The sequence below is a fragment of the Lithobates pipiens genome, unplaced genomic scaffold (assembly GCF_037356315.1).
Source record: "Lithobates pipiens isolate NorthernLeopardFrog02 unplaced genomic scaffold, aLitPip1_a1.2 Scaffold_62, whole genome shotgun sequence".
NCBI lineage: Eukaryota > Metazoa > Chordata > Amphibia > Anura > Ranidae > Lithobates > Lithobates pipiens.
Genome location: NW_027507884.1, coordinates 1,525,359 through 1,538,141, shown reverse-complemented (window position 1 = coordinate 1,538,141; position 12,783 = coordinate 1,525,359).

Genomic DNA, 12,783 nt, shown 5'->3' with positions numbered 1-12,783 from the left:
CCTGAGTGGTGTGCTTCATATAAAGTCCCAATTTCCCTTAATTTTTCCCCCCTTTTCCCCTTTATGTTTACCCATACAGTATTGCAGGGTCGGCTGAAAGAAACTGGTACTGTATGGTAGTTCTTCTAAACTCTCAAGATTTCTTAGTTTAATTGACAAGTCTGTGGCAGAGACTTTGTTGAGCATCTCATCGGCTGGTAGGTCAAGTGAGAGGGGCCTATCCGGTGGTTGCTGGATCCAGTCTGTGGAGCTGTTTGTCCTCTGGATCTGACCAATACCTCTAACCCGCAACTACTAGGTGCCTGAACATCCCCCTTTATCCTTTGACCCTCTATTGAAGGACTTTTGTGCTTACCCTTAATAAATGTTAAAAAAGGACTAATGCCGCGTACACACCACCGGACTTTTTGACAGCAAAGGTTCGATCTTGTGTTGGCTCCATCGGACCATTGCTTGCCAAAAATCCGGCGGACTTTAGAAATAGAATTTTTTTTTTAATTTTCTACCGGAACTCCGCCGGACCGAGAAATCCGTTCGTGTGTATGCTAGTCCGACGGACAAAACCGGACGCTAGGGCAGCTATTGGCTACTGGCTATGAACTTCCTTATTCTAGTCCGGTCGTACGTCATCACGTTCCAATCCGTCGGACTTTGGTGTGATTGTGTGTGGCCAAGTCCTTTCATTCGGAAAGTTCGTCGGAACTCCACCGAAAGTCCGTCGGGAAGACCGTCGGACCTAGTCCCTCGAAAAGTGTGTACGCGGCATTAGTGTCGGATTCAACATCATTTGAGCTACTTTCCAATGGGACCCCTGTGACGAAGAAGCGAGCAGGTGAGGTAACAGTAAGCCCAAATAAAACCAGCAGCTCCTTCGGGGGTTAGTGCTACACAGATTATAAATGTTTAGGCTTATACTTAAAATAATTATATTCAGTTTCTTCCTAAACATTGTATTATGTATAGAATTTTTATTCTTTTTCTTGACTATCTTTTTTCCCACTTCAGTGGCTTCGCAATAAGGAAAATTTGTTTAGCTTTCTCAATAGTGTTGATTTATTGCACTTTATGATGATCCCGGCCAGCACATGGCGTATATGACAACATTTTGGAAGTTGCAAACGATAAATGTTTCGGCTTTTATTTTACAATAATTATATTCTGTTTCTTCCTAAAAATTATGCTAATTTATAGAATTTTTATTTCGGATTTTTTATTTTTTTTTATTCCTCTCAGGACTGGTGACAACGCCAAAGTAGGATCCAAGTTCAGGTCAAAGGCAAGCAAGGCAAGGTCTGTAATAAGAAAACAAGCAGAGTAGGAGCAGGACACATGGAGTAACTGAAAGACTAGTCAGCACGTAAGCATGAGTAGAAATAGTCTAAATAGCCAGACTGGTGCCAACATACACTGAGTGCGCGCCCGTGCGCGCCCGTGCACGCCCGTGTGCGTGTGCGCGCGCCTGCACATGCACATTCCTGGTCACAACTCTTCTGAAAATTCTGCGAGCCAAAGGTCTGATAAGCATTCTTTTACAAATATAAAGGGGGAAAAAAACGAAAAAAGAAACAAATGCACTAGCCACGTTTAAGGATTGGTAGTTTACAACGTATTACATTTTTGTTTTTGGGTTTTGATAGCCCTTTAAACAGTGGAATGCAACAGTCCCCTGTGTTTGATTTTTTCACAGCCGCCAACCAGTCTAGATGGTTCATGGCCTTACAGATTACATTATCTGAATAATAGAACGTTGGGAGGAAGGCCTCAATAAGAGGCCCTCGTTTGGTAGACCATGTAGGTCTCGTAACTCATCTCACTCCATGCCGATCTGAGGAACGACATGATGGGAACCTCTTTACCTATCAAATATATCACCTTGTATATCACTAAGTGTATACTATACGATTTGACTATGGATACCTAGTTCCGATTACATAGAAACTAACAACTATCTTGGAAAACGATGAGAACCGTCCTGTGGCATTATATGGGTGACAATGACCATTTGTAGGAGGACCATTCAATGTGTTTCTATTTTGATGTGTTTGACTATTAACCGTGAGTGTTCTTGCGGAAACTTTTCCTGAAGATGTGGGTTATCTCCTGCGAAACGCAAACTGCATCGAATTTACAGCAACTCACTGTGCTCTACCATAGTGGTGCCACCAAGAACCTGTATTCAAGGAGCACTAGATGGTTTTGATTATGTTTTTATGTGCAGCTGTAAGAGTCCAGGGCTTACTACGCATGCACCAATGGCGCGTTGCCGCAAGAGAAAATCCGTGGCAACTGAGCATGCGCCAAAGACACCTCAGTGCACCAACCCGCACCCGTGCGGAAGACCTGATGGGAAAGTGCAGGAAAATGCCCAGGAAGCTGACAGGAAGTGACCTCAACCTGATGGAAAAAGGCGGGAAAATTTCCAGAAGGCGCACAGGAAGTGACCTCAACCTGATGGAAAAAGGCGGGAAAATTTCCAGGAGGCACACAGGAAGTGACCTCAAACTTCCCTATATAAGCCCAGCCCAGACACTGCCAAATTGCTGGATAATCTTCAGTCCCCCCCTTGTTCCTGTGCTAGTGTGTGATCTGTCTGAAATTGTTGTGACCTAGAAACCTATTTGACTACTCTTGATTGCTGCTTGCCATTGACCTCGGATTTGTACCTTGACCATTCTACTTCTTTGCCCCATTTGTACTCAGCTGCCAGATTGGAACTGACCCCGGCTTGGATCTCGACCATTCTTCTTCTGATTAACCCTTTTATACTTCGTTGCCAAACTGGACTTGACCACAGCTCGGATCTTGGAATAAGGCTTGCACGGTGCTCCGCACCCCTAGCACCCCTGCCACTCTGTCTCCATCTCCAGAGGCTTTAAGGACCTGAGGTGCAAGGGAGGCCTCCACAGTACTTCAGTCTCATCTCGGGTACGTGGCCCGTGTGACAGCAGCTTTTGTGTGTTTTGTATGTTTGTTGATATGTACAATTTTTATTATATAATAAATACTTTTTGATAATTTTTACAAAATTTGGTACCGTTATAATAGTCCTTATATTTAGTTTGCTAGGGTCTATTATTTTGTAGATTACAGGGATCACCTTTTATTTTGAATAAAAATATTTTCCTCAAAATATGGTACAGCAAGGGTGTACAGAGTGTATCAATGTAAGAAATTACTTTTTTTTGGTCAAATATTTATGTTGTAAGATCTAGTGATATATTTAGATCAGAAACTGTAATCACTTTCGGCCGGGACCTTTCCACCTTTTGTCTCATTGTTCATGACATTCAATGTTTAGCTTGGCATTTCCTCTAATGGTAGCACACTGCTGAACATGTGTTGGCTCTCCATAATAATGACGAATTTTAGAAATGTATTAGAGTTACATCAGGTCGCTCTGATGGACGCCTATCTTTTTTCATGCTCACTAAGTGACAATGCGTACTCGGTGAAAAAATAGATGATGGCTTCCTGTTCAAGGTTTAGAACAGTCCAGATCAGGAAAGGTGGTGTAAACACGGGCAGATGGCTGGAACAATGCAAGGGATCTTCTCTAGGGTAACCACGCTGCACATTTTTTTTTTTTTCCAACCAAAATAAGTAAAGCTTCAAAAATTCACCTAGAAAGGCAACTCTCCACCAACCTCTGCTAAATACTGTAACTGGGCACAATTCATTTAGCTAATATGCAATTTAATTGCTAGCTCTGGGGCAATTTTCAAATGTTTCACAGACATGTTAACCACTCGATGACCAGGCCTTTTCTGGAACTTTACGTTTACCAGCTTAAATTAGTATTTTTTGATAGAAAATTACTTAGAACCCCCAAACGATATAGATATAGATGATATAGATGATATAGATATAGATGATATAGATATAGCTTATATAGATATAGATGATATAGATATAGATGATATAGATATAGATGATATAGATATAATGGATATAGATGATATAGATATAGATGATATAGATATAGATGATATAGATATAATGGATATAGATGATATAGATATAGATGATATAGATATAGATGATATAAATATAATGGATATAGATGATATAGATATAGATGATATAGATATAGATGATATAGATATAATGGATATAGATGATATAGATGATATAGATATAGATGATATAGATATAGCTGATATAGATATAATGGATATAGATATAGATGATATAGATATAATGGATATAGCTGATATAGATATAATAGATATAGATGATATAGATATAATGGATATAGATGATATAGATATAGATGATATAGATATAATGGATATAGATGATATAGATATAGATGATATAGATATAATAGATATAGATGATATAGATATAATGGATATAGCTGATATAGATGATATAGATATAGATGATATAGATATAAGGGATATAGATTATATAGATATAGATGATATAGATATAGATGATATAATGGATATAGATGATATAGATATAGATGATATAGATATAGATGATATAGATATAATGGATATAGATGATATAGATGATATAGATATAGATGATATAGATATAGCTGATATAGATATAATGGATATAGATATAGATGATATAGATATAATGGATATAGCTGATATAGATATAATAGATATAGATGATATAGATATAATGGATATAGATGATATAGATATAGATGATATAGATATAATGGATATAGATGATATAGATATAGATGATATAGATGATATAGATATAATAGATATAGATGATATAGATATAATGGATATAGCTGATATAGATATAATAGATATAGATATAGATGATATAGATATAAGGGATATAGATGATATAGATATAGATGTTATAGATATAATGGATATAGATGATGTAGATATAGATGATATAGATATAGATGATATAGATGATATAGATATAGATGATATAGATGATATAGATATAATGGATATAGATGATATAGATATAGATGATATAGATATAGATCTATACATATATATATATATATATATATATATATATATATATATATGATATTAGATATATAGATATATAGATATCTATATATTTTTATTTTCTTTTGCCAGAGACCCTAGAGAATAAAATGACGATTGTTTTTTTTGTATTTTATGTCCCACTGCATTTGCGCAGCTGTACTTTCAAAAGCAATTTTTGGGGAAAAAAATACAATTTAATGAATTGAAAAAAAAAACACAATAGTTACCCCATTTTTTTTTGTATATAGTGAAAGATGATGTTACATGCTAGGTATCTATTAGCAAATAGATACCTAACATCTCATGATTTAAAATTGCATACGCTCCTGGAATGGCGACAAACTACGGTACTTAAAAATCTCCATATACGATGCTTTACATTTTTTTTAGTTTACCTGTTTAGTGTTACAGAAGAGGTCTTGCAGTAGAATTATTGCTCTCGCTCTAATGATCGTGGCAATACCTCACATGTGTGGTTTGAACATCGTTTACATATTTACGTTCGCTTCTGAGCGTGAGCATGGAGGGATGGGGCGCATACATTTTTTTTTTGTATTTATTTTACTTTTTGTCCCTTTATTTATTTTTAGCCTTTTCATTCCTAATACAAGGGATGAAAACATCCCTTAATATAAATAAGCCTGAACAAAATAATACTGCATTTTTTGGGGCGTAAAATATAAAATATGATGTTGTGTCGAGTAGATAAATACCAAACATGTCAAGATTTAAATCTGAGCAGGCCAGCGAAAGGTTGACAAATTGTGGTACCTAAAACTGTCCATAAGTGATGATTTAATAGCCTTTCCAGGTCATTAGTGTAGAGTAAACTAGTAATTGAGGCCCTAGAATTATTTCTCTCACATCAATGTTTGAAGTGATATCTCACATGTGTGGTGCTATCACCAGTTCCATATACGAGCCGGACCTAGGCATGTATGCATTTCTGTGTGTGCACAGGAGCAAGGGGGTGTTTTTAATTTTTAATTTAAATTGTTTTTTTACATTTTTTATACATTTTTTCATCCAACTTTATCGCTATCGCAATAGGGCGAACAGGCCCCCTTGGTGATAGCTTTGGGCAGGTGACATGTACTCTTTATGGAGACAGAACCACTGATAAAGCAGTACAACTGGTCCTGTTGTACTGGGACCAGGCCTCATCGGCTAAACAGGGGGGCATGGGGACAGCTTTATTGTTCATTTCGGCCTAAATTAATACTTTGATTTTACTTGGCCATACCCCCACTCCTACTTGCTTACTAGGGCTTACATTTCCCTGGGCCCTATCACATCAACAGAGGGGCCTAGGAGGTGGGAGCAGAGGAAGGAATTTTTTTTTCGGTCACTCTTTTGGTGTTAATGAAATTACCGACAGGTGCACTAGATGGGCAACAAAGAGACAAACTCCAAACAGGAATGGTTTTACAGGTGGAGGCCACTGACATTTTTTTCCCCTACTCATCTTTTCTGAATGTTTTTCACTAGTTTTGCATTTGGCTAAGGTCAGTGTCACTACTGGTAGCCTGAGGAGATACCTGGACCCTATGGAGGTTGCACAGTCAGTCCAACTCCTCCAGGATGGCACATCATTACGTGCCATTGCCAGGCAGTTACTGGACAGGGCAGTAGAAGGCCCCTAATCAGCAGGACCAGAATCTGCTCCTTTATGCAAGGAGGAACAGGATGAGCATCGCCAGAGTCCTTCAAAATGACCTTCACTGGTGTGAATGTTTCTGACCAAACAATAAGAAACAGACTTCATGAGGGTGGCCTGAGGGCCCAAGTTCCACTTGTAAGCCCTGTGCTCACTGCCAGGCACTGCAAAGCTTGATTGGCATTTGCCATTGAACACCATAATTGGCAGGTCCACCGCTGGCGCCCTGTGCTTTTCACAGATGAGAGCAGGTTCACGCTGTGCACATGTGACAGATTTGAAAGGGTCTGAAGAAGCCATGGAGAATATTATATTGCCTGTAACATTTAGTGGTGGGTTAGTGATGGTCTGGGGGGGGGGGAGCATATACATGGAGGGACTCACATAGGTTAGACAATGGCACCCTGACTGCCTACTTGCTTACTAGGGCTTAAATTACATTTCCCTGTGCCCTATCACATCAACAGAGGGGCCTAGGAGGCAGGAGCAGAAGAAGGAATTTTAATTTTTCGGTGCTGGGGGAATAAAGTTAGTGCCCCTGTTCCGCTGCTTCTCGGGGTTGGGGGCCCCCCCATCAGGAAAGATGTACAGTGCCCCACGACTTCTAACAGCAGTCCTGTATGGAGTCTGTCTCCCCTGCCCCCCGTAACAGCCAAGGAATGACTTTGATCCTTGTCACTTCCAGCTTCTTTCTTCTCAGAGATCGAGGGAATGGATCCTTCTCCTCTGTGGGAAGCCGACCCACAGCTTACTGTGGTCCCAGGATCCCTGGAAGAACGGGAGAGACACAGAACCACCTTGGGTGGTGATGGGGAGGTCTACCCCAGTGCATTACAGCCACCCAGGTCTGGACAGCCAATAGCAGGCTGAAAAAAATAGGGGCAGCTGCAGCCATGATCCTGGAATTAATCACTTGCTGTCAGGGCATTTAAATACGTACATTGGACAGCAATTGCTTAATTTGATGTGGGCAAAGACGGTATTCATATAAATTCATTTTTGGGGGAATTAACAAAGAGTGATCAAAGCACAAGCTTGCACCACACTTTAGAGCATAAAAAGAGGAGCAGATGTTGCTCCCAATTAATAATAGGAGCACAAGCCCCTTTGTTTATTAGGAGAGATCAGTTTTCTGTTCTGCCCTTCCTGCGACAGGCAGCAAAGAGAACAGAGAGCTGGAGCTGCATGCCAGTCCACGCCCCCCTGCCCGACTCAGAGCGGGAGGGACTCGGAGAATTGTTAACCCAGCAGGCTCTGCTCATGTAATGTAATCACTGCACAAGCAGAGAGAAGGATGTTTTCAAAAAATGAAAAGGTGAACACCATACCTTCTCCCCAACCCCCTGTTCATTGCTGTACTTAACTCTGTGGGTGAAAAGCTGTCAGTGCCCCCACAGCCAGTGTAGCTTAGTGGTCTGGAGATTTTAAATCCCCACTGTTCTTTCCCTTCTTTATTTAGGGCTTTCCAGGATAGATAAAAGTGATTTATATTGGTCAAAGCGGTCATGTGCCAGTGCTGACCAATTGGAATTGCTCCGATCTGTCCCCAAAAGGCTACAGAAAGAAATAATTGAAATTGTTGGATTGCTACACTGGCTGTATGGGCATGGACAGCTCCTCTCCTATGAAGTCCAGCGTGGACCAGAAGGAGAAGGGTGGGTGTAGGATGTTCACCTTTTCATTATTTGTTTAAATTTAAGAACTGTCCTGATTTTCACACAAATTTTTGGGGGAAATGAGAAATCTCACCCTTAATCTTCACTGATTGTAGTGGTAAGTCTGGGAACTGTCCACTGGGATCCTGATAAGCAATTTCAGCTGGTGAACAGGAGATGACCACAATTTAATTTAAAGAAGAGTTGCTCGTTATTATACAAAGCAAAAATCTGAAAATACGCTTAGCTATATTCATTTAATACAAAAAAGACCAAATGTAGGTTTCATAGTTAAATGTATGATTTTTATTATACACACAAAAACATTGAAAAATAGGCTATAAAAGTAGAATATATTGGCGGTAACATGGAAAGCCGTGAACACAAATCAGGGACCTTTAATCTGTTACATTGTTAAATATATAGAGACTAATTGTAGACATAAGTTAAAGTCAGTGGCGGCCCGTGCATTGTGGGCACACGGGCACCGCCCCCCCCCCCCCCATTCATGTGTCCGGCCACTTCAGGGCGCCGGACACATGAAATACTATGGCGGGATAGGCGGGGGGGTGTGTATTTTGAAGCACATGTTTAGAGCCAGAGGGTCTAATAGGCTTTTAAATAGGGTGGGCTTGGAGCACACAAGACTGTTTCCCAATCCCACCCTGTTGTGTGATTAATTTTTGCTATTTTCACATTAACGTTCCTCCCTGCCAGTGAGACCTGTCTCCTGATTGGCCAAAGCATTAGACGATCCTATTGGATGCCTAACGCTTTGGTGGAAGAGGAGACACGGCGATGGAAGCCTGAGGAGCCGAGGGGACACAGGAGTCGCCGCTTATTGCCACTGCAGAAGAAGAGGCGGCGAGCCTTGTCACTCCAGGAGAGGAGCAGAGCCCCGCCACACAAGCGGTAAGTGCCGTCGGTCCGGTTCCAGGGTGAAGAGATGTCATACATATGCTGCTCAAAAAATGAAAGAAACACTTATTAGCATCAAGTCAGTTAGGCTCCTGGAATATTGATCTGGTCAGGTAAGTAGCAGAGGGGTTTGTTCATCAGTTTCAGCTGCTTTGGTGTTAATGAAATTACCAACAGGTGCACTAGATGGGCAACAATGAGATGAACTCCAAAACAGGAATGGTTTTACAGGTGGAGGCCACTGATATTTTTTTTCCCTACTCATCTTTTCTGAATGTTTTTCACTAGTTTTGGTCAGTGTCACTACTGGTAGCATGAAGAGATACCTGGACCCTAAATCGTTTGCACAGTCGGTCCCACTCCTCCAGGATGGCACATCATTATGTGCTATTGCCAGGGTTGCCGTGTCTCCCAGCACAGTCTCAAGAGCATGGAAGATATTCCAGGAGACAGGCAGTTGCTGTAGGAGAGCTGGACAGGGCCGTAGAAAGTCCCTAACCCATCAGCAGGACCAGAATCTGCTCCTTTGTGCAAGGAGGAACAGCATTGCCAGAGCCCTTCAAAATGACTGGTATGAATGTCTCTGACCAAACAATAAGAAACAGACTTCATGAGGGTGGCCTGAGGACCCGACTTCCTCTAGTGGGCCCTGTGCTCACTGCCCAGCACCGCGAAGCTTGATTGGCATTTGCCATTGAACATCAGAATTGGCAGGTCCACCACTGACGCCCAGTACTTTTCACAGATGAGAGCAGGTTCACCCTGAGCATATGTGACAGATTTGAAAGGGTCTGGAGAATGTTATAGTGCCTGTAACATCATTCAGCATGACCGGTTTGGTGGTGGGTTAGTGATGGTCTGGAGGGGGCATATCCATGAAGGGACGCAAAGTAGACATGTGCATTCGTTTTCGTCCGAATTAATTTTCGTCCGAATTTCAGGTATTTTCATTTTTGTTTTGAGAAACGATAACGAAAGCACAGAATCCGAAAAACGAAAGATCCGACATAAATAAATGCTTTATTTTCGTTTTCATTGTTACAACAGTTCGATATAGAATAGGAGATTCGACATGACTCTGACAATAACAATCTGTGTCTATAGAACCTGTGGTCGAATGTGCCTAACTTTACCTCTATTAGTCCAAGAGTATATAGAGAAAATATTCGACAGAGAAAAAAGATTTGACATAGAGAAAAGATTCTGCAAGTTACTGTCCTAAACAGTGTTTGGGGACCCGGGTCCTGCCCCAGGGGACATGTATCAATGCAAAAAAAAAGTTTTAAAAACTGCCATTTTTTCGGGAGCAGTGATTTTAATAATGATTAAAGTGAAACAATAAAAGTGTAATATTCCTTTAAATTTCGTAGAGAGGGTGTCTATAGTATGCCTGTGAAGGGGCTCATGTTTCTGGTGCTTAGAACTGTCCCTGCACAAAGTGTCATTTATGCAGGAAAAAAGTCCTTTAAAATCACTCGCAGCTATTATGAATTGTCGGCTCCTTAATACAGAGAACACTCATTGAAAGTCATTGATAAAAAAATAAATAAATAAATAAATAAGCGTGGGGGTCCCCCAAATTCAATTACCAGGCCCTTCAGGTCTGGTTTGGATATTAAGGAGAACCCTGCCTCAAATTTAAGAAAAAAATTGACGTGGGGTTCCCCCTAAATATCTATAACCTTCAAGTCTGGTATGGATATTAAGGGGAACCCCGCGTCAAATTAAAAAAAAAATTGACGTGGGGGTCCCCCTAAAAATCCATACCAGACCCTTTATCCAAGCACGCAACCTTGGGAAAAGAGGGGGGGACGAGAGAGCGGCCCCCCCTCCCGTACCAGGCCACATGCCCTCAACATTGGGAGGATGCTTTGGGGGTCTGTGACCCCTCAAAGCACCTTGTCCCCATGTTGATAAGGACAAGGGCCTCATCCTCACAACCCTGGCTGGTGGGGCTTATCAGAATTTGTAAGCCCCCTTTAACAAGGGGACCTCCAGATCCCGCCCCCCCTGTTTTAAATGGTAAGGGGGTACAAAAGTACCCCTACCATTTCACAAAGAAAGTGTAAAAAATTGTTAAATAAGACAAACACACTTTTGAAAAATTCCTTTATTAAAAATAAAAAAAATAAAAAAAAGATTCCAGCGGTGGTAATCCACTCTTGCTATCCAGCGACGGACGGTCATCTCTCCGGCGATGGCTGATCTGAATCAGCGCAGCGAATTCATCCTTCTTCTGTCTCCGTGGAGGAGACACTGCAGGGATTCCGGTGGCCTGACGTTTCTTATATAACACAGGCAGGTTTCCGTTACATCAGAGGGGGGCGGGGTCACCCATACGTCACGGGGAACCCCGGGTTTCCCCTTGCGTCAGAGGGGGCGGGGTCAGGTGACGGGTGGCCCTGCCCTCCGTATATAAGAAACGTCAGGCCGCCGGAATCCCTGCAGTGTCTCCTCCACGGAGACAGAAGAAGGATGCTGCGCTGATTCAGATGAGCCATCGCTGGACCCCGGAGAGATGATCGTCCATCGCTGGATAGCAAGAGGGGATTAGTACCGCTGGAATCTTATTTTATTTTTTTTATTTTTTTTTTTAATAAAGGAATTTTTCAAAAGTGTGTTTGTCTTATTTAACAATTTTTTACACTTTCTTTGTGAAATGGTAGGGGTACTTTTGGGGGGCCGGGATCTGGGGGTCCCTTTGTTAAAGGAGGCTTCCAGATTCTGATAAGCCCCCTGCCCGCAGACCCTCACAACCACCGGCCAGGGTTGTGAGGATGAGGCCCTTGTCCTCATCAACATGGGGACAAGGTGCTTTGAGGGGTCACAGACCCCCAAAGCATCCTCCCAATGTTGAGGGCATGTGGCCTGGTACGGTTCAGGAGGGAGGGGGGGGTCGCTCTCTCTCGTCCCCCCTCTTTTCCTGCGGCCTGCCAGGTTGCGTGCTCGGATAAAGGGTCTGGTATGGATTTTTAGGGGGACCCCCACGTCAATTTTTTTTAAATTTGACGCGGAGTTCCCCTTAATATCCATACTAGACCTGAAGGGTCTGGTTTGGATATTTAGGGGGAACCCCACGTCAAATATTTTCTTAAAGTGGAGGGCCACCCTGAAAAACAAAAAAATTTGAAAAATTTGAAAAAAATCTAAAAAAAAAAAAAATGAACATTTTTTTTTTTTTTTTACTTACCAGAAATGCCTGTTGCTAGGCACTTTATCCTAATCTTCCTCTTCCTCCTCCGCGGAGATCTTCTGTCTTCTGTCTTCGTTGCGATGTCTTCTGGGTAATGGGTCGCGCTGTGTTCTGGGAACTGTGTGTTCCAGAACACAGCGCGTCCCATTCGGAAAGCGCTGCGGGACTCGCGCATGCGCAGTAGCTGCGGGACTCGCGCATGCGCAGTAGGAAACGCGCAGTGAAGCCGTAAGACTCCACTGCCTGTTTCCCTTACAAGGAATGGCGGCGCCGGGACCCGAGAGCCGAGGGACGGGTCGGCCTCGGGCGGCCGACATCGCGGGCGCCCTGGACAGATAAGTGTGTTTATTAAGTCAGCAACTGCAGTGTTTGCAGCTG